The following is a 20,698-nucleotide window of genomic DNA, read 5'->3' as shown; positions in this document are numbered from 1 at the left end:
TCTATTTTTTTTAAATGTGAGACTGAGAATCAAACCCAGTTCCTCACATATGCTAGGCAAGTGCTCTACAACTGAGCCATCACCACATCCCATAAATGCAGTTTTTTTAAAAATTATTTTTGTAATTGTCAATGAACAGCATGCCTTTATTTTGTTTGTTTATTTTATGCAGTGTAAGGGTAAAACCCTGTGCCTCACACATACTAGGCAAACACTCTGCCACTGAGCTATAGCCCCAGCCCTCAAAGCAGTTTTTTTAAAGAAAGTATTTGATCCTCAACTGGTGAAACTATGGATATAGGAGGCCAGTTGCATCAGTCAGGATAGACTACAGCAGGCTATGATAGTTATTAACCCCCAAATTTCAATGGCTTAAAATCAAAAAGATCTGTGTTTTGCTCACATTATGCAACAATGATAGTTTGGTTTGGTTGATAGTTTTCTCAATGGAGAAAACTCGATCACGGGCATTATTGTTTGTCCTATCAGGAAGACATATCTCAGGCTCCTCTCTCACTAGCATTAAATGCTCCACCCAGAAATGGCACAAACTCCTTCCATGTACACTCTTTGGTCAGGACTAGTCACGTGACCAGGAAGTCAATCCTGCAGGTGCCCAGAAGGTGGAGAGCCAGAAGTCATTGGTGAGCAGTGCAAATGACTACTAGCCTCTACAAAATTGGCACCACCAACTTTATTTCACAGCAATACTTACGAGGTGAGTTCGAAGCCAAATAGAAAATATGAAGTGGAATTTGAGATTTTTTTGTTTTTCTGGTTAGTCTCAGGGCCCTATTTTTTTGTTTTGCCTTTTTTTTAAAAAAATTAATGAGTCTAGATGGTATATGGCATTAAACTTGGTGGTTGAAAGCCTGGAATCTGGATGGTATCCAGACTTTCAGCTCTGCCACTTACCAGATGTATGAGCTGGGAAAGTAAAATACCATTTATACCCATCAAAGAGGCAATCAAAAGATGTGAGAGGAAAAGGAAAGAGGTTCTTTCTCAAATTGAGTGCTTAGAACCAGACAGCACTTACCTGAGTAGGACTGATGAGGAGAGGGCTACTTTAGAAGATAGCACACAAATTCGGGTGGCTCCACCTGGCAGGGACGATGCATATCTATCCCCCACCAATTGCTGTCTTCCTGCCTGACCCAGTGTGAATGTTTTGGCTGTAAGAAACAGAGAAGCCAAGTGGAGTTGGTTTAAACACATGAATAAGCTAAGTAAAGAAGATGTACAGGCTTCCTGCATATTCTCTCTCTCTCTCTCTCTCTATTTATCTATCTATCTAACTTCATTTTGCAGTATGGGGATTGAACCATGATCTTGCATGTGCACTTTACTACTAAGCTACATCTCCAGCCCTTTTGGAAAGCATTTATATTGAGATATGGTCTCACTAAGTTGCATAGGCTAACTTTAAACTTGCCATCCTCCTAGCTCAGCCTTCCAAGTAGCTGGGAATACAGGCATGTTCCACCTCATCTGCCCGGGGCTCTCTCTTAAAGCAGATAAATTTTCTATTACCATTGTCTCTAGCAAACTTCCCCAAAATATCCTGGGCTCTAATGGCTTATGAGAGGCCAGTGTTCTTGGGTAGAAATACTAGCTGCTTTAAGTAGAAAGGTTAGTGCACTAGAGGATGTTAGGCATCCCAAGAATCATTGGTAGGGCTGGAGAAAAGTACTTGAGGCTAAGCTTCAAAGAAAAATGCCCCAAACCACATGGAGGCTTGGCCCGATGAACTAAGGATGGCTTCTCCTTTGCTTCCCTGGAGTGCCATATGCCAGGAGTCTTCCCTTGCTTCAACTCCTGCTGCTGTCAGCCAAGTGCTGCTTATCCTAACTGATACTGAATTATCAGACTAAATGTGTTAGTGAGTGGACAGCACTTGGAGCTGTGCTAGGCACCTTGTAGCTGCCCCTTTCATGTGATTTTGTCTCCTGACCCACTCTTTCAGCTGGTGGATTGGGTTGGGTTGATATGTAGAAGGGGACTCATATGCTCTGGCTCATATAGCAGAATTATTTCCTGGAGAGTGAACTATCTTGGAGGGTGAGTGGGACTGCATTTTCTAACAGACATAATTATCATGTAAGGAAGACTCCAACAAAGGGGTAAATTGAACCTTAAAGGCTCATGATTTTACAGAACCTGACCCAAAATAAGTAGACTATACTGCTTGTGGAACAGGATCAAATTCAGACTCAGGTTCAAATTCTGACTAACTATGAACACTTTTGCAAGTTTCTTCATCTCCAGGACTGGAAGAATATATACCTTCAATAAATTTTAGCTCCTCTTCTTTAGAAACAATTATTACGATTTCCCCTGGGAAGAAATGCCATGTGTCTTCTCCCTAACATCATGTATATTCTATCTCCTCTATGCCATTCCATCATACTTTGTATCAGCAAAGTATGATGGAATGGCATATCCAAAGAGACTACAGAATTCAATACAGTCTCATCATTTTCTGGATCCTGCATAAAAAATAGCACAGGGTGGCCTTAGGAAATTCATGCAATGAAGCTGAAACATTTTATTGATAACAATTTTATCAAGATCGGGGGATTTTAGCAGATGACCTCCTAGGCGTGTCTCTGTTTACTTTGGTGAACATTGGGGCCAGGGATGGGATGGGGAGTGAAGACTTGAGCTAAGAGGCAGTGCCCTTGGAGCAAGCAGGGATAGGGCCTAGGGGTTTTCATGGAGGGCACTGGTTTGGGCTCCAGAGGAGCCCAGATTCTAATGTGGGCTCTTGCCACTTCCCAGCTGTATGACTTGGAGCCCATTGCTTAATCTTGCCAAGCTAATTTTTCCTCTGTGAAATAGGGAGGATGGTAATACCCTCTTAGGGCAGTTGTGAGGATCCAAGGGGTGTTGTTAAAGTTCTCAGCTGCTATGATTACTATTTTGACCATGCGGGCTGAGGCTCCCAGGTTCAGGGCCTGGGCAGGCGCATGCGCAAAAACACTGATGGGCCACATAAAACAGAGGTGCTGCCTAGCACCAGGGTTTTAATCCTTTGGGGTCATGGGGTGGGTGGAGTGGATTCAGGGATGGGGATATGGAGAGAAGGTTGCAAGAATGGCTAGTACTGACCCTCAGGCGCGGTGGGCGGTGTAAAGGGGAGGGGCCAAGCTAGTTCCAGGCTGGGTTTGCACAGTGGTGAGGGCGGAGTAGTGAGGGGAGGACCAAAGTCTCGCGAGATCTCACAGCGCTGGCGTTAGTGGTTGCAGAGGATACAGCAGGAGAGGTGAGCAGCGGGCCGTGGGCAGAGGTGGCGGTGGCCGCGGCGGCTATTGGGAGCTGAAGAGGGTGAAAGTGGCAGAGACCCATCCCCTGGCAAGGAGAGCGGGGCGGGTGGGTGGCCAGCTCTTTGGAGGCAGTCCAGCAGGGTCTGGGGTTGAAGCGGCGCCGCCTGGTCGGCGCCATACATGATGGTGCAGGGTGGGGCGGCTGGGCCTTGGGCCAGTTCCCCCTGGCCAGTCAGATCTCGCGCTCGGTGGGACCCCGGACCCACCTCAGTCTCCCAGGGTGGTGGGTTTGGCACTGCTGGCCATAATTGGCTCACTCTGCTGTTTGCCAGGCACTTAACTTGTTCACTTTCATGCTAGGGCTGCACAGAGAGGTGAAGCGCCCTGCCCAAAGTTGCACTGCTTGGATGTGGTGGAATGGGGCTCCCAATACTTGCACAGGTTTGTGCCCCTTCCTTGCCTCAGGTCCTTCTCCAAGCAGTGCTTGCAGCTGGTTTCCTGGGGTCCTGGTGGGGCTGCAGATGGTGTGTCATACCCACTCTGAAATTAGATGCAGCACGGTATGTGAATTCATTGGGAAAGGGATTTTTCAAGCCTTTTGTTCAATTCCTGGAAGGTCTTCCACCCCTAATCTGTCATTTGGTCCTGTGTGAGAAAGAAGAGGTGGGCATAGAGTTACCTTTGAACACTAGGTGTGGGGTCACTAGCCCAAGGCTTGCCTCAGGCAAAAGAAAGTTTGATTCCCATTGAAGCACGTGATTCTAGCCTGGAACAATTGGTTGTCAACCACAGAAACAAGGCCCCTGGGTTTGGTGTTGAGCATTTGTAGAGCCCACTTCACTACTGAGCAGTGAGGTTCCTAAATCAGAAAACCTACCTACACACATAAGTGAAAGTGGGTATGATACTTTCACTTACATGTAAAAGAGAAATAAGGAAAGAACAATGTATGATATGCATGCTGTCTCACTAATAACCAGAACTTTCAGCTGTGGTGGAAAACAGCATGCTTTTGAGTGCTTGCACCTGCTGCCAATCAAGAAGTTTGAGTGTTATTAGGATCTAGTTCAAACAAAAAAATCAAAGAGGGAGATGAAGATGGAAACTAGGGAGAAAACACTTAGTGATGGGATAACTTTATTTAAGCTAATAAAAAGGAAAGGCTAGATTGAAGTAGGGATGACATGTCAAGGTAAATTACAGGGTGCCTCAGTCTACCCACAGATCATACTATGGCCCTTCCATGGATCCCTTTACCCACTATGTCACAGGACATCCTTTGTGTCTTGTGCTTTGAGGTACTACTACTTAAAGGAACAGTAATGTGTTCCTTCAATTGCTAGTAATAAGAGTAAAGTATTAACAAGATTGAAATTTTTGGATTCATTAAGGTGAAATTTATCTGCTATCTTATACTGTTAGCATATATACTACTCTATGCATACTCATTATTAAATTTATGTTGCCTTAATGTGTAGTGTAAAGAAACGAGCACTAATTTTCAGACAGTTTCCTTATTCTGCTGAATCATCCCTTACTACTTTGTCTTACATAATTAGAGGCAAGCTCTGGGGTTTCCTATAAAAGCTTTAATTATTATGTCTTTTTAAAAATTTTTTTTTTAATTTTTAAATTTTATGTTTTAAAGAAATGCTCACTTAAAGTGGGATTGATTAAACCATTTTAAGATCAAAATTCTTTTGACCATGATGAATCTTGATGATACAGATCCATCCCACCCAAGCATTGTGTGAAGCCTAGATCCTGGCTCCCAAATACTAAATGCCCCAAGGTGTCCCCCAAACTCTTTGATAACTAAAAACTTTTCTTAAGGACATTTCTGACTCTTTGAGAATACTATTAAGAACATATCCATTATCTGCTTAATTTTAACAAGAAACGGGTGACAAACAACTTTTTTCTAGGAATTTTATTTTTTTTCCTGAAGTGTCTGACATATAACATAGACATGGTCTTGTCAATTATTCTAGAATCTTGGGAGGCAAAGTTGTTTCCTGTCACAAAATCTTGTCTGTGTTTGATGGGAATTCAAATTAGAAATGTTGACAACACTAGAATCATTTTAGAAGTTTGATGTTAGAAAAGAGTTGGGCAGTGACAGCAGTGTGTATGATAGCATGTCTGAGTTGCATAGAATATACATTCATGTCATCACTTAGGGCCTGGGTTACTTACAGGGATTGGATTGAACCCATAGGCGCTCTACCACTGAGTTATAACCCTTTTTTCCCTTCTTGAAAAGGGATATTCTGAAGCTGTTGAAGCAGTCTCAAACTTGGGATCCTACTGCTTTCCTAATTTCTTACTCCTTCAAATAGCTTTTTTAAAACAGATTATCATATCCTTTAACTTGATTGAAGGGGGAAAAAGCATATTTTTTGTAATAAGCACACCAAGATTGCTTTTCAGCATCTAATTTCAGAGCAAAAAATCTATATAAAAATCTATTTAAAGCTTGTTTTTAAGTCTTATCTATAGGTGTCTGCTTTGCCCCTCCCCCCTTCACCCCTCTTTCTTGGATAACCTCCTTTAGTTTATTTCCCATAGATGTCAATTGTTTCCTTTTATAGTTGGAGAAATGCCAGTGTACTATATTCTTTTTATATAAACTGTAGCATAATATGTAACTAATTCTGTCCCATGGCTTTTTCTTTATATGCTCTTGAGATCTTTTCCTATTAGTATTTATTTAGAAAGAATATAATCTTTGTTTATAGAAAACACTTTTAAAAAAAAATCTGTGTTTAAACAGCATCTATTAAGTGCCTTGTTTACTTAACCAGCCACCCTTGTGGGTATTTGGGTCTTCTCTAGGTTTATCAAAAACCATACTGTGGTGAAACAGCTTGTATATATATCATTTTACATATGCAGGTACATCTGTGGTATGCATTCCTAAAAGTGGGATCACTGTGCCAGTGGGCAGGACATTTATGGCTTGTTAAATACTTCCTTTCTTAAGTGTTGCGCCATTTTAAACTCCCAAAAGTACAGTCGCTCCTCCTTATCCTTGGAGGATTGGTTTGAAGACCCCTTTGTGGATACTGAGATTCAAGGATTCTTGAGTCTATTATATAAAAAGCAAAGTATTTGCATATAACCTATGTACATCTGCATACTTTTAAATCATCTTTAGATTGCTTAAAAGACCTAATACAATATTAATGCCATGTAAATAGTTGTTACACTGTATTATTTATGGACTAATGGCAAGGAAAAAAGTTAGTATGTGTTCTGCATGATAATTTTTTAAAATTTTTCAAATCCAGTTTGAATACCACAGATACAGGAGGGCAGATTGAAGTGTATGAGAGAGTTCCTGTTTTTCTGGGGCCTTTCCAATGTACTGTGCCTTTACAACCCTTGAATTTGCTAACAGTTTGATGGATGAGAATTATCAATATAGAGTTGTTTTAATGTACATTGCTATCACTATTAATGAGGTTGAGCTCCTATGCTTAAAAACTAGTTTTACTTCTTTTCCTGTAAATTCTCTATTCATGTGTTTTTTCACATTTTTGTTTCAAATTGCTTTTTTTCCCCTTATCAATTTCTAGAAATGTATAAATTGTAGAGATTAGCCCTGTGTGATATGAATTGTGGTTTTTCCCCAAATTTTCACTTATTTATTATTTACCTTCACATATTTTGAGATACAGAAGCTTTACATTTTTTTCTTTGAATTCTACAGTTTATATTACTCATTATGATATCTTGATATTTTTTAAAAATTTTTCTTTATTTCTATGTGGTGCTGAGGATTGAACCCAGTGCCTCACAAGTGCTAGGCAAGCACTCTACCACTGAGCTACAGCTCCATTCCAGGTATCTGGATTTTAAGTCACTGAAAGGCCTCCAAGATTTTTAGAATTTGCCCATGGTTTCTTTAAGTACTTTTATGGTATCACTTTTATATTTAAATATTCAAACTAAGATTTTTTCTGGTGTTGAGAATGATGCATAGGTTCAACTTTATCTTTTTCTGTGTGCCTGGTATTTTCACCTGTTGATTTTAGAGCCCTTCTTTGAATACTCTTATGGTATTGTTAACTTTTGGATGTATTGGGGTATCTCTGTGGTTTGTATTCTATTAGTCTTTTTCTTCATACACCAGCATCACATTATTGGTTTTATAGAAGTTTTAAAATCTTTTAAAACTAGTTTCCCCTTGTTGCTTTTCATATTCCTGGGAATTCTTGCTTGCTTATTTTTCCATGAGTACTTTTGAACTATTTTGTCTAGTCCCAGAAAAACAATAATCTAAAAGAAATAAACATCAGATTAAATGCATACATCTAAAATCTATTTAACTTCTACAAACTTTTTTTTTCAAGTGCTAGAAAGAATGTAAGACAGGAAAATAATTAAATATTTTCACTGTGATAAGTGTTTAATGATTTTACATCTTAAAAATTCTTTATTTATTATTATTATTTATTCTGCTTCTTTAAGTTGTAAAGGGATATTTTTTTAGGAGTGTTTCAGTTCATAGAACCTGTGGGTGGTAAGGTGGATGCCAATAATGTGAGCTGTCTGAATAATGATGTTTGTCTTTCCCTATCTCTTAGACTCTAATATTTTAATTTCTATTATCTTGTCATTTTAAAGTGTGGTTCTGAGAAGGAGATCCTGTGTTACATCTAGCAACATTCAATTAATTTTTTCCTCTTAAATTGGAGGTTGATAAGACTTAAAGTAATTCTGGTGATATAGAGGCACTTCTTTATCTTAAAAGTTTGTTGTGATTTTTTATTATAATAATTAGAAAAATTTCTACCCATAAAAACAACATAATAAAAATAGTAAGCCCTCAATTCCTTCACAAAGAAATGGCCACCATTAACTCATGTTTGGAAACTTATTGATGGATATAAAAGTATACAGAAGACTTTAAATAAATAGCAGTATAAAAGACTCAATAAATAGCATTTTCTCTCTATATGAAGCTATGTGGTCATTTTTAATATGTTTTATATATCTCTAATTGTGAGTTGAAACTGATGTGCATAATCATGGGTGATCAATTAACTGGCTGCCTAGTTTTATTTTTTTAATTATTTTTTTTATTTGTCAGTAGATCTTTATTTATATATGCAGTGCTGAGAATCAAACCCTGTTATTCACAGGTGCCAGGCCAGTGCTCTACCACTGAGCTACAACCCCAGCCCTTTGCTGCCTAGTTTTCCATCATTTAGAGGCATCATACTTTATCTATCTACTCCTTTGATAACCATTTACATTGTTACTTGTTTTTCTTTCTTGTGAATAATGGTATGTTGATGATAGTATACTTATTCATTTATCTTTTTAGAGGTATAACTTCCAGGTCAAATATTATATATGTTTTAAATATTGATAACTATGGCTAAGCTGTTATCTGTAAAAACTATCCCCTTCAATGACCATGGGAATCTTATTTTCAAAACCCTTGCTCATACCAAGTTTTGTTAATCTTTTTAATCTTTGCTAATCTAATAGGTAAGAAAAAGTACATTTTTGAGATAACATGTTTTTAGTTGGTATTGGGGATTTAACCCAGGGGCACCTCACCAGTAAATTAGATTCCCAGAACCTTTTATTTATATTTTATTTTATTATTTTGAGACAGGGCCTTGCTAAGTTGCTGAGGCTGTCCTTGAACTTGTGATCCTCCTGCCTCAGTCTCCTGAGTTTCTGGGATAACAGGTGTGTTCCACTGTATTCAACTATTGAAGGAAACCTTGTGTTATTCAAAGATTTCTTTCATTCAATATTCTTATTAACAGAGAATTCTCTCCTTATTTACATACTTGTTACTCTTATGTGTCAGATATTCTTAGGCATAAATGTGATGCAAATATTTAAATATATTGAGTTTTTTTTTTTGTCTTTTGCCTTGATTTTAAATCAATATTAATATTTGAAAACTTGAGGTTTGGGATGTGGCTCAAGTGGTAGTGTGCTAGCCTGGCATGTATGAGGCACTGGGTTCAATCCTCAGCACCACATTAAATTAAAATAAAGACATTGTGTCCACATAAAAAGTAAATATTAAAAAAAAATTGAAAACCTAATAAGCTATAATTGTTTTGAATACAGAATGTTTTCCTCTGCAAAGAACAGTATTTTTGTGTTTTATTCACTGAAGAGAAGCCTAAAGTAACTTTCAAAATAAATTTTTTAACAATTTTCAAACATGGATACCAATGGCTGAATAGCATACAGAATATTATTTCCATAATTGGTTGATAATATAGTGTTTTTGAGTCATGTAAACTATGTGATTGTGTGTTCATGTGTAAACCTATGTGTATTAAACCTATGTGTATTTCTTCTGTCCAAAAGATTTTATCACATCCTGATGTAAATATGATTTTTAATTTTATATTTGCTTTAGATTTTATTTCAATCAAATAAGAGTTACATATAAGAATGGCCTCACATGAAGCAGATTCACAACTTTGTCATTGACCTACTGTTTATTCTTTGGCTTAATAAAAAAACATTAAACTGTATTCTATATATAAAGTACATCTTGATTGCCTTTCCTGAGGGGGCTTTTGTTTTCACTTCAATAAACATTTTCTACAGAGTACCCCCAGGTTGGGACCATATGGTCCAACTGGTGATTTATTCACCAGATTTTATTCATCACTGAGTACCTACCTACCTTGTGGGCTTCCACAGACACCCAAATCATTATTTACTTTTTTGATTAATTTTTTGGTACTGGGGATTAAATCTAGGGGCTCTTTACCACAGAAGCACATCTCCAGCCCTTTTGTATATTAATTTTTTATTTTGAGATAGGGCCTTGCTAAGTTGCTTACGGCCTCACTAGGTTCCTAAGGCTGGCCATGAACTTAGGATCCTCCTGCCTAAGCCTCAATCTCCCAGTGGTTGATATGTATTTATTATTAGGTTAAAGATGTGAAAGTCAATACCCATACATTTTAATTTAGAGAAGACTAACATAGTTTCATTTAATTTGGATGTGATTAACTCTATGGCACTTGCTACTATTTCATTTGATGGTACTATGTTTCAAAATTTGATTTGTACTACATTCTAGTCAATTTTTAAATCACATAAGCCATGTATTTTAAATTTTTTTTTTCATTATGGGCAGAGTAAGTATTTAAACTAGGTATGCTGCTGGATTTTGTTTAAGATCTGTTTATGTTTCCCAGTATAGGCATGGCAATATTTTTCACAATATGTTGTTTGAAAATAAGGATAAAGTAAATGCCCACCCCACAAATAAAGTAAATATAATTGTATGGTTTACATTTTTTAAAAAATAAAAGCAGGGAATTAGATTGCCAGTATTTGAGTAGAATGAATAAGTCTTTTTCTGAGACCTGTCTGTGAAGTTTTTCTGACTCCTAAACCAGTTTTGCACAGCCAAAGTAAACAGAGAGATGGAAAAATTAATGATATAATAGATTTAACCAGTGTTTTATTCTATATTTTGTATAGTTTATTTCTATTGGAATACAGGATTCTAAAGAATAAATGTAACTAGTTTTAATTAGTATTATTGCAGAAGTAATTTTTCATGTAAAAATCTTAAAATCAAATAATCCTCTAGCAATTTTTATTTGCACTTTAATTTGCCTAGCAATTGTTATTTTTAATATTCATTTTTTAGTTTTAGTTGGACACAATACCTTTATTTATTTATATGTGATGCTTAGTATTGAACCCACAGCGCTGCATGTGCAAGGCAAGCACTGTACAACAAGCCATAACACTAGCCCCTAGCCATTATTTCTTTTTATTTATTTATTTATTTATTTATTTTTTATTTTTTTTATTGGTTGTTCACAACATTACAAAGCTCTTGACATATCATATTTCATACATTAGATTGAAGTGGGTTATGAACTCCCAATTTTACCCCAAATGCAGTTTGCAGAATCACGTTGGTTATACATCCACAATTTTACATAATGCCCAATTAGTAATTGTTGTATTCTGCTACCTTTCCTATCCCGTACTATCCCCCCTCCCCTCCCCTCCCTTCTTCTCTCTCTACCCCATCTACTGTAATTCATTACTCTCCTTGTTTATTTTCCCATTTCCCTCACAACCTCTTATATGTAATTTTGTATAGCTATGAGGGTCTCCCTTCATTTCCATGCAATTTCTCTTTTCTCTCCCTTTCCCTCCCATCTCATGACTCCGTTAAATGTTAGTCTTTTCTTCCTGCTCTTTCTCCTTGCTCTGTTTATAGTTGCTCTCATTATATCAAAGAAGACATTTGGTATTTGTTTTTTAGGGATTGACTAGCTTCACTAAGCATAATCTGCTCTAGTGCCATCCATTTCCATGCAAATTCTATGATTTTGTCATTTTTTATTGCTGCATAGTACTCCATTGTGTAAAGATGCCACATTTTTTTTATCCATTCATCTATTGAAGGGCATCTGGGTTGGTTCCACAGTCTAGCTATTGTGAATTGTGCTGCTATGAACATCGATATGGCAGCATCCCTGTAGCATGCTCTTTTAAGGTCTTCAGGGAATAGTCCGAGAAGGGCAATAGCAGGGTCAAATGGTGGTTCCATTCCCAGCTTTCCCAGGAATCTCCAAACTGTTTTCCAAATTGGCCGCACCAATTTGCAGTCCCACCAGCAATGTACAAGAGTACCCTTTTCTCCACATCCTCGCCAGCACTTGTTGTTGTTTGACTTCATAGTGGCTGCCAATCTTACTGGAGTGAGATGGTATCTTAGGGTGGTTTTGATTTGCATTTCTCTGACTGCTAGAGATGGTGAGCATTTTTTCATGTACTTGTTGATTGATTGTATGTCCTCCTCTGAGAAGTGTCTGTTCAGATCCTTGGCCCATTTGTTGATGGGTTATTTGTTATCTTATTGTCTAATTTTTTGAGTTCTTTGTATACTCTGGATATTAGGGCTCTATCTGAAGTGTGAGGAGTAAAAATTTGTTCCCAGGGTGTAGGCTCCCTATTTACCTCTTTTATTGTTTCTCTTGCTGAGAAAAAACTTTTTAGTTTAAGTAAGTCCCATTTGTTGATTCTTGTTATTAACTCTTGTGCTATGGGTGTCCTATTAAGGAATTTGGAGCCCGACCCCACAATATGTAGATCGGAGCCAACTTTTTCTTCTCTCAGACGCAGAGTCTCTGATTTGAGATCAAGCTCCTTGATCCATTTAGAGTTAACTTTTGTGCATGGCGAGAGGAAGGGATTCAGTTTCATTTTTTTGCATATGGATTTCCAGTTTTCCCAACACCATTTGTTGAAGATGCTATCCTTCCTCCATTGCATGCTTTTAGCCCCTTTATCAAATATAAGATAGTTGTAACTTTGTGGATTAGTCTCTGTGTCCTCTATTCTATACCATTTGTCCACTCGCCTGTTTTGGTACCAGTACCATGCTGTTTTTGTTACTATTGCTCTGTAATATAGTTTGAAATCTGGTATCGCTATACCACCTGATTCACACTTCCTGCTTAGAATTGCTTTTGCTATTCTGGGTCTTTTATTTTTCCATATGAATTTCATGACTGCTTTATCTATTTCTACAAGAAATGCCATTGGGATTTTGATTGGCATTGCATTAAACTTATAGAGAACTTTTGGTAATATCGCCATTTTGATAATGTTAGTTCTGCCTATCCATGAACAGGGTATATTTTTCCATCTTCTAAGATCTTCTTCTACTTCTCTTTTTAGGGTTCTGTAGTTTTCATTGTATAAATCTTTCACCTCTTTTGTTAGGTTGATTCCCAAGTATTTTATTTTTTTTGAGTCATTATTTCTTAATACATAGTCCAAAATTAAATCAAGGCAGACTTGAAATTATTGAGTCTTCATTATTGGGCAAGATTAATGAGTTTTTTCTGAGGTTTTTCTTCTGGGATCTTATTGTGGCTAATGATGTAATCTTATTTGTTTCCTAAAATCTTGAAGTTTGAGGTTCTTGAATCTCTTTTCTGTGGCAGTAGAGGAATTTGTTTATACAGTGCCTTTTATTATACTGATGAGTTCATTTCTTTAATTTGTGCCCTAATGCCTACTAAAAATATTCCTGAAAAGTGAGGGATTAAATAGAAGTTGTAATTAAAATGAAGGCTTTATCCTTTATTTCTCCTGTTAGCTGCATTTGTTAAAATTTTTATACTACATTTAAATAGATATTAAGACTTTATTACAGTTCTTGGTTTGTGGCTCAGTGGTAGAGTGCCTTCCTGGCATGTGTAAAGCATTGGGTTTGATCCTCAGCACAAAAATCAATCAATCAATCAATTAATTATGTTCTTCTACAACTATCAAAAAAAAAAAGACTTCATTACATATTACATGGGTTGGATTTTGTGCATTTAAAATAGTTTCTTTCTATATTAGGCATAAAGCTTAATTTAGACTGGCATAGTAAGTGATCATTTGATTGGAAAGTTGGGTAGACAGAGAAGTTCAGTCTTCCTGTGAAGAATTTGAGACTTTGTACTCTTTGAGATAAAACAGCTTTGCAATCAAGGTGGTAGTACTGAGCTGCAGTGGCAGGAGAGATGCCAAGTGCTGGTGTACAGTGTAGATGAGAGCCACTTAGAGTTTCCTTCTGTGGACTCTGCAACTGACCAGATCTCCCCAAGGGGCACTGTTAACTCAAAGTCTTATGAGTGGAGTTTTAGAAAGAGGAGGGAATAACAGTAGCTTTGGGGCACAAGGTCCATAATGATTTCAGAGCTTAGTGAAACTCCCAATGTTCTGAACATCCCATCCCCCTGAGAAATTTCTTTCCTGCTAACCCTGAATGTTTTGTCCAGTGTGTGACATAATGCAAATTTGTGTGGAGCTAGGCAGAGGAAGTCTATTACTACAGAGTCTAGATGCTGTCTTTAATTGGACATCCAGCATGGGAATATGGCTGAAAACCACTATCCCCCTCCCCACACCTTATCTATAGCAGTGCAATTGGAATTTCACACAAGCTTTTCCTTCTTTGGTTTGTTTAGAGAGGACACTTAGGTGCAGATTGTCTTTGTACATGTTAAACCCCCTGTGTTTTGTTTTAGATATATTTCAGTCTGTTCTAATATAACAAAGTTTTTCAGTCTGAACATTCTAGCAGCCATCACTCAAACATTAATTGCTGTCAATGAGAAAAAATATCTTCTCACATCTTTTCTTGGTGCTTGAAACCATCCCACTTCTTTTTTCTTTTACCTTAAAAACAGATTACTGACACTTGGAAATTATAATCATATTGCATCAATCTCTATGGAAAGATTACCAATTATTGCACTGCAAAATAGGCATTTCTTTCTAATAGAGTGTTCCTCTCCATGTTTTTCTCTCAGTTCAGTACTTTTAAATACCATTTAGGTGAATGAATGCTTTGTGTCTTGCTGTGATTTAATATTTTTAGAGACTTTATTGATAGCTTTTAAAAAACCTATGTGGAAGGGGAATGGAGGAGGAAGATTATTCATTCAGTATTAAATCTTAATAGATTTTTAGATGTTTACAAGTTAGAAGGATGGCCAATATTAATCACTCCTACTCTGGTATAAGTTCTGAAATGAGTATTTGCTGTGCAGAGTTGTGAACAGTGAGGATTTTTGTGGTGGGCTTGGATTGAGCATTGCACTGTGCTTTTTGTGTGCATTTTTACTTCATTTTGTTCTCAAAACAACAAGGACTCAGTAAAATTGTGAAATTTGTCCTTGGGTATGTAGCTAGCAGGTTTAAAAAAATAAAAACAAACAAACAAAAATTATCACTTGAATTCAGATTTCTCTATCTAAGTTCCAGTGCTTTCTTATGCATATAGAGAAGGGTAATGCATACAGAGAAGCGTATTGGTAGAATCTTAGAAAATTGTATTGGACTTCAGAGGCTGCAACAGGAAGATCAATAGTATAAGGCCAGCTTCAGCAACTTAGTGAGACCATGTATTAAAATAAAAAGGTCTGGGGGTTTAGCCCCTTTATAGTACATCCATGTTTCATTCAATCCTCAGTTCCACTAAAAAAAAAAAAAAAAAAAAAAAAAAAAAGAAGAAAGTTGTTAGACTGTTTTCATTGTTGTATTCTAGATAATGGAAATGTTGAAAAGACTGACAATAACTCTATTCTCTTGCCACCCTTGCCCTAATTCATACTATCCTTTTTATTTTTAATGTTCCTCAGCATCAACTAATGAAGTCTAGAAGCATGCCAGGGTGTCTGGCTCATTGTGTTCAATACAACATAGGCTTGTTTAATTTAGCAGCACTCTGAAATGAAAGGTTCATGCTGCCAAGTACAAACAGACCTTCTGTGGTATGTTAATTTGGTTATAGGAGAGAATGCTTGTTTTTCCTTGCTATGTGCCAATAAAGAAGCTGCCAGATTTTTTTTTATGAGTATACAGGATTTTAACTTGTTTATATCCATGTAATTGATAAGAACTGGATAGTCTTAATAAACATTTTTCTTTTTGTAGTCCTTGGTTAGTTTCATTCTGTAACCTGCCAGCTAATTGTGAATTGCATTCTATTTTGTTCTTTGCTCTTTTTACTTTATATATGGTTTTATGATTGGTTGCAATAGAGATTTATTGGTAGGAACATAGATTATTTCCTCATTTTAACAGATTGTATGTTTTTATGACAGATTATTCTGTCACAGGCAGAGTGATTCACCAGAGCCTTGTGCAGAGGTGTTACTATATGACTTTGTGTAGCCATTTTAAAAAATAACAGCTTTATTGATATATAATTCACATTATCATCAAGGTCACTCCTGAAATGTGCAATTCACTGAGTTTTAGTATATTCACATAGTTGTGTGCCTATCCTTCTGTCTAATTCTGAAACACTTTTATCACCTCCAAAGAAGACCCATACCCTTTAGTCATCACATTCCATTCACTCTTGCTCCATGTAGCTATAAATCTCCTTTCTCTTTTTTTGGATTTACTTGTTCTGGACTTGTTATATAAATGTAATCATTCAATATATGGCCCTATGTGTCTGGCTTCTTAGCCTGTTTTTGAGGTAGCACATAACAGAACTTTATTTCTTTTTTATTGCTAAATAGTGTTCTGTTATATGGATACACTGCAGTTTGTTTATCCATTTATTATTTGATGGATATTTGGGTGATTGCACTTTATGGTTCTTATGATCATGCTGCTGTGAATATTTTTGTTTTTGAGTTGACTTATGTTTTCTTTTGAGTAGATACTGAGGAGTGAAATTTATTGGCCATAAGTAACTCTGCCAGACTGTTTTATAAAGTGACTCTACCATTTTACATTCCCATCAGCAATGTTTAAAGATTCCATTTCTCCATATACTTGCCAACACTTTGCCATGGTATTTTTCCATAGTAGTCATCCTAATGCGTATGAAGTGGCATCTCATTGTGGTTTTTATTTGGATTTCCCTGATAACTAATGAAATTGAATATTTTCATGTAATTGTTTGCCATTGTTTATCTTTCTTAGACAAATGACTATTCAGATCCTTTGCCCATTTTAAAATTGAGCTGTTCTTTTCTTGTTCAGTTGTAATAGTTCTTATGTATTTTGGATATACACAAATGTACTCTTATCAGATATGTGAAGTATAAAATTTTTTTATTTTATAGTCTTTTCACTTCTTATGAAGCATGTAGATTTTTTATTGGAGTCTAATTTACCAGTTTTTTTGTCTCCTTATGCAGTTTCCCTGAAATTTTCTATAAGTTAAAAAACCTAAAATTTTATTTCTCAAATCTCCCATTAAATTTTTTCTATAGAAATAATGGTCATTTCATTAACTACACAATGGGTTAGAGATATTAAAAATAATGTGTTTTCAAATATTTTCATGAAATTAATTGGAGAAGCCCAAGATTTCAAACCTGATATCTAGTGCCCTCTTTAAAATCAGAAAATGACTTTGAGTGTTCTGCTTATTCAGAATGCACATATTATTCTGTAAATATTTATAGGTGTCTAATGTATTCTGAGGACTTTACTGGGCTTGGAGATCCAGGAATGCTGGGGACATGGTCCTGTCCTTTAGAAACAAGAGGTCATGTGCCAGGCTACGGATTTCTACAGAGGGTTGTGGTGCCAGTGGAGGATAAGGGGCACTGTCTGGGTGAGAAATCCCCACAGCAAGTCAGTGCTGGTGCTCTGTCTGCAGAGATGCATGGATGATCAGAACCTTTTGTTATAATCTTTGATTCTTCCGTTCAGATACTTGCTGCTGTGTGTGTTGTGTACATTGGCACCAGTTATCTGTAACAGCAATATTTATGGATATCGATGTAATGAAATGTAGATATCATTGTGATGACTTTGATACACAGGAACAAACCTGAAGAAAGCCACTTTTCTTTGATTTCTTCAGGTTTTCAAGAATGGGAACTTCCTAATTACTAATTAATTCAGTGTGGTGGGTGAGGATTTCTGAGATCCAGCCCAAAGCCAAGCAGTTCTGGGTAGTCAAAGCTAAAATGTGAGTCAAGAAGGAACAGCTGTTTGGCTGGAGAGAAGATTGTGTATAGAGAGTGGGGTGAGTCCTATTAAAGATTTTAGATCTTTCTTTAATAATGCAGAGCTATTGATGAGTTTGAGTGTGTGTGGGGAACATGGTTTTTCCTGTTATTGTATCACAGATGGTGGTTGTGAGGACTAGAACTAAGAGAATTGTGGGGATGTTTGACTAGTTCAGATAAGTGCCAATGAGGACCTGAGCTAGTGTACTGATGGTTGAGGTGAATACACAGACTGGAAATTTTTGAACATGCAAATCTGGATGCTTGGCTGCAATCAACCATCATAAGTTAAAAGGAAGATTACTAAAGAAGAAAGATTTCTGAAGAAAGTTTCAAAGGAATAAAATGCCACAGAAGCCAGCAAGATTTTAGGCCCTTGGGGTTAAAAGTGACAGAGCAGGGGTCATCCTCAGGCTCTCCAACAAGAGGGAGAAAAGAGGGTCTCCTCCCAGCTGTGCTTTTTAAAATCCCAAGAGCACTCTTTTTTTTTTAATATATATATATTTTTTAGTTGTTGATGAACTTTATTTTGTTTATTTTTATGTGGTTTTGAGAATCAAACCTGGTGGCTTACATATGCTAGACATGTTCTCTATCACTGAGCCACAACCCCAGCCCCCAAGATTACTTGTAGGCTTGATTTTATTGCCTTCTGCTAAGGCAGAAGCTTTACTGGGAACTCCTTGCTATCATCACTAGCATTCCCAGAATTTGGGAAGCATTGTGGGGCAGAGCCATCTTTTTTTTTTTTTTAATTCAATCTGGCTTGGGCAGTTATTAAGATTTGAAGCAAAAGGTTGAGAATACGTCAGAAGTTTGTGGCCTGAGTAGCCTGTGATGCTAGCATTTCTGTGCAAGATCAAGGTTCACAAGTGAGTAGACTAGAATGCATGAAGTAAACCGAGTTCACTTTTAGACCAGCTTAGTTGGGATGTGCTTGTCCAGATATTATGTTCCTGTGACTATTCACTTTACTCTATTCACTAATAGAAGCCTCTCTAGGAACTAGCTATTTTCTTTGCTATGACTTCCAGAGCCTAGCATTACTGTACTTGGCACATCTGTGAATGAATGCATATAGGTGGCCATGCATAGCAGGCACGGGATGGATCATTTGATCAAGAAATATAGATTAAGGAGCCCCATGTAGAGCTAAGTGATTGATAAGTCATGAGATTTATTCTTATTGGCTAAAAGACTTTTATGAAAGTTCAGTTGTGGTGTGGACCTGTAATTTTCATGTCTAAGTAACCAAATTGTGCCTTTTTGCCCTGCCTAGAATTTAATGCCAGTAATTATCTGTTGATAATCCTGCCAGTGATTTTGTGTGTGTGTGACGGGCAGATTAGAATCAGACTTTTGATAAATAGGGAAATGAAAGTAATAAGGCAGAGAAACTCTATTTTTTTTTAAGAATAACTGAGTTATAGGATGAAATCTTGGAAGTGATTTCAGATCACTTCTGTAAATTCTCACAAAAGATGTTTATAAAACACTTGGAACAATATATATTGTACTATGAGAATGTTCTGTGATCTACTCTAGAGATACAAATCAGGGAACTTAATAAATCAGGTCTTATTTGTGAATGGAAAGGACTGAAAGTTCACCTTAAAAGTAAGAATTCAGTTGATGTCAAGATTGTGTATTCTAAGTAGCAGAAGTTAATGTAGTTCCATTTTTTATTCAAAAATAAAATGATTACTGATTTCATATTTTGGCATCTTGAAATCTGACTCCTGATTCTTATCTCTTAATAGTTATTGGAATGCCAGTCTAGAATGGAATTCAACTTTGATATTTTTACTCTTTAATTTTAAGATGACTGTGCTTCTAATTCTGTCTTCACTCCATATTCAGTAAAGCCAAATTATTTTTAGCTTAAGTATGCCATAATTTTTATTATTTAAATTTCATAAAATCATAATTGTGTTTATATAAATTAGTAATATTACTCTCCTACTTGGGAGAGGCTGTTTGTTTCTTTTAAAAATTAAGGCAAAAATATAGTATTATTAACTTAGAGGCTAAATATTTTTTTCCTACCACCCTATCATATAACACAATATCATAGTCAGTTGCATATTTGTTTGTCCCTTGGTGTATGTGGGAAATTGGCTTCAGAACCCTCCTTGGACACCAAAATCTGCAGATGCTAAACTCTCTTATATAAAATGATATAATATTTGCATGTAAATTATACCCATTGTTCCAAGTACTCTCTATCATCTCTAGATTATTTATAATATCTAATATAGTATAAATATGGTGTAAATAATTGTGATGTTTTATTATTTAGAGAATAATGACCCTCCAAAAAGTCTGTACATGTTCAGAACAAAAGCATTTTTTTCCCAAATATTTTTTATCTGCAGTTGGTCAAATCCATGAATGTAGAACCCTGGAATATTGAAGACCAGTTTTTAAAATATTTATTTCTTTTTGTAGTTGTAGTTGGACACAATACCTTTATTTATTTTTATATGGTGCTGAGGACTGAACCCAGGGCCTCTCATGTGCTGCGTGAGTGCTCTATTGCTGAGCCACAACCCCAGCCTCCCAATGTGTTTTAAACAATTATGTTTATTGTCTCAAATCTTTCTATTCGCTGCAGTATATGTGAGCCTTTTAAAATTTACTTTTTTTGCCAAAAAATTTTCAGATGCAGCAGTGTCTTTTAGCAAGTTGTAATTGACATTTCTAAGAATTCAAATTAAGTTATAGCATCTCAGCTTTTTAAATTACTGTAAGATACAGTGGTTTTTTTTCAAATTAAAATGCTACAGGAGGGCAGTAATTGACAGTGGAGGTGTCGAGGAACCACAATTTGGCTCTTAGCTTCAGTGGAACTTAAGCTGTATTGTTATTTCACAATATTAATTACAATCAGTATCAGAGATGAGATGTAATGTTTCATAATTTTAATTATAA

The 20,698-nt window shown here is 36.4% G+C and overlaps 1 long non-coding RNA gene across 1 annotated transcript in view; it reads left to right on the top strand.

The window, feature by feature from the left end:
* Window positions 1–3,620: 3,620 nt before the first annotated feature.
* Window positions 3,621–20,698, top strand: part of LOC144371847 (uncharacterized) — a 32,510-nt gene continuing 15,432 nt past the window's right edge. The window contains exon 1 of the long non-coding RNA XR_013431949.1: window positions 3,621–3,707. This is a non-coding gene — a long non-coding RNA (uncharacterized LOC144371847). The remainder of the gene's footprint in view (window positions 3,708–20,698) is intronic.

The sequence above is a fragment of the Ictidomys tridecemlineatus genome, chromosome Y (assembly GCF_052094955.1).
Source record: "Ictidomys tridecemlineatus isolate mIctTri1 chromosome Y, mIctTri1.hap1, whole genome shotgun sequence".
Taxonomy (NCBI): Eukaryota; Metazoa; Chordata; class Mammalia; order Rodentia; family Sciuridae; genus Ictidomys; species Ictidomys tridecemlineatus.
The sequence above is the reverse complement of the archived record's forward strand: the minus strand, read 5'-3'. Positions and strand labels throughout refer to the sequence as shown.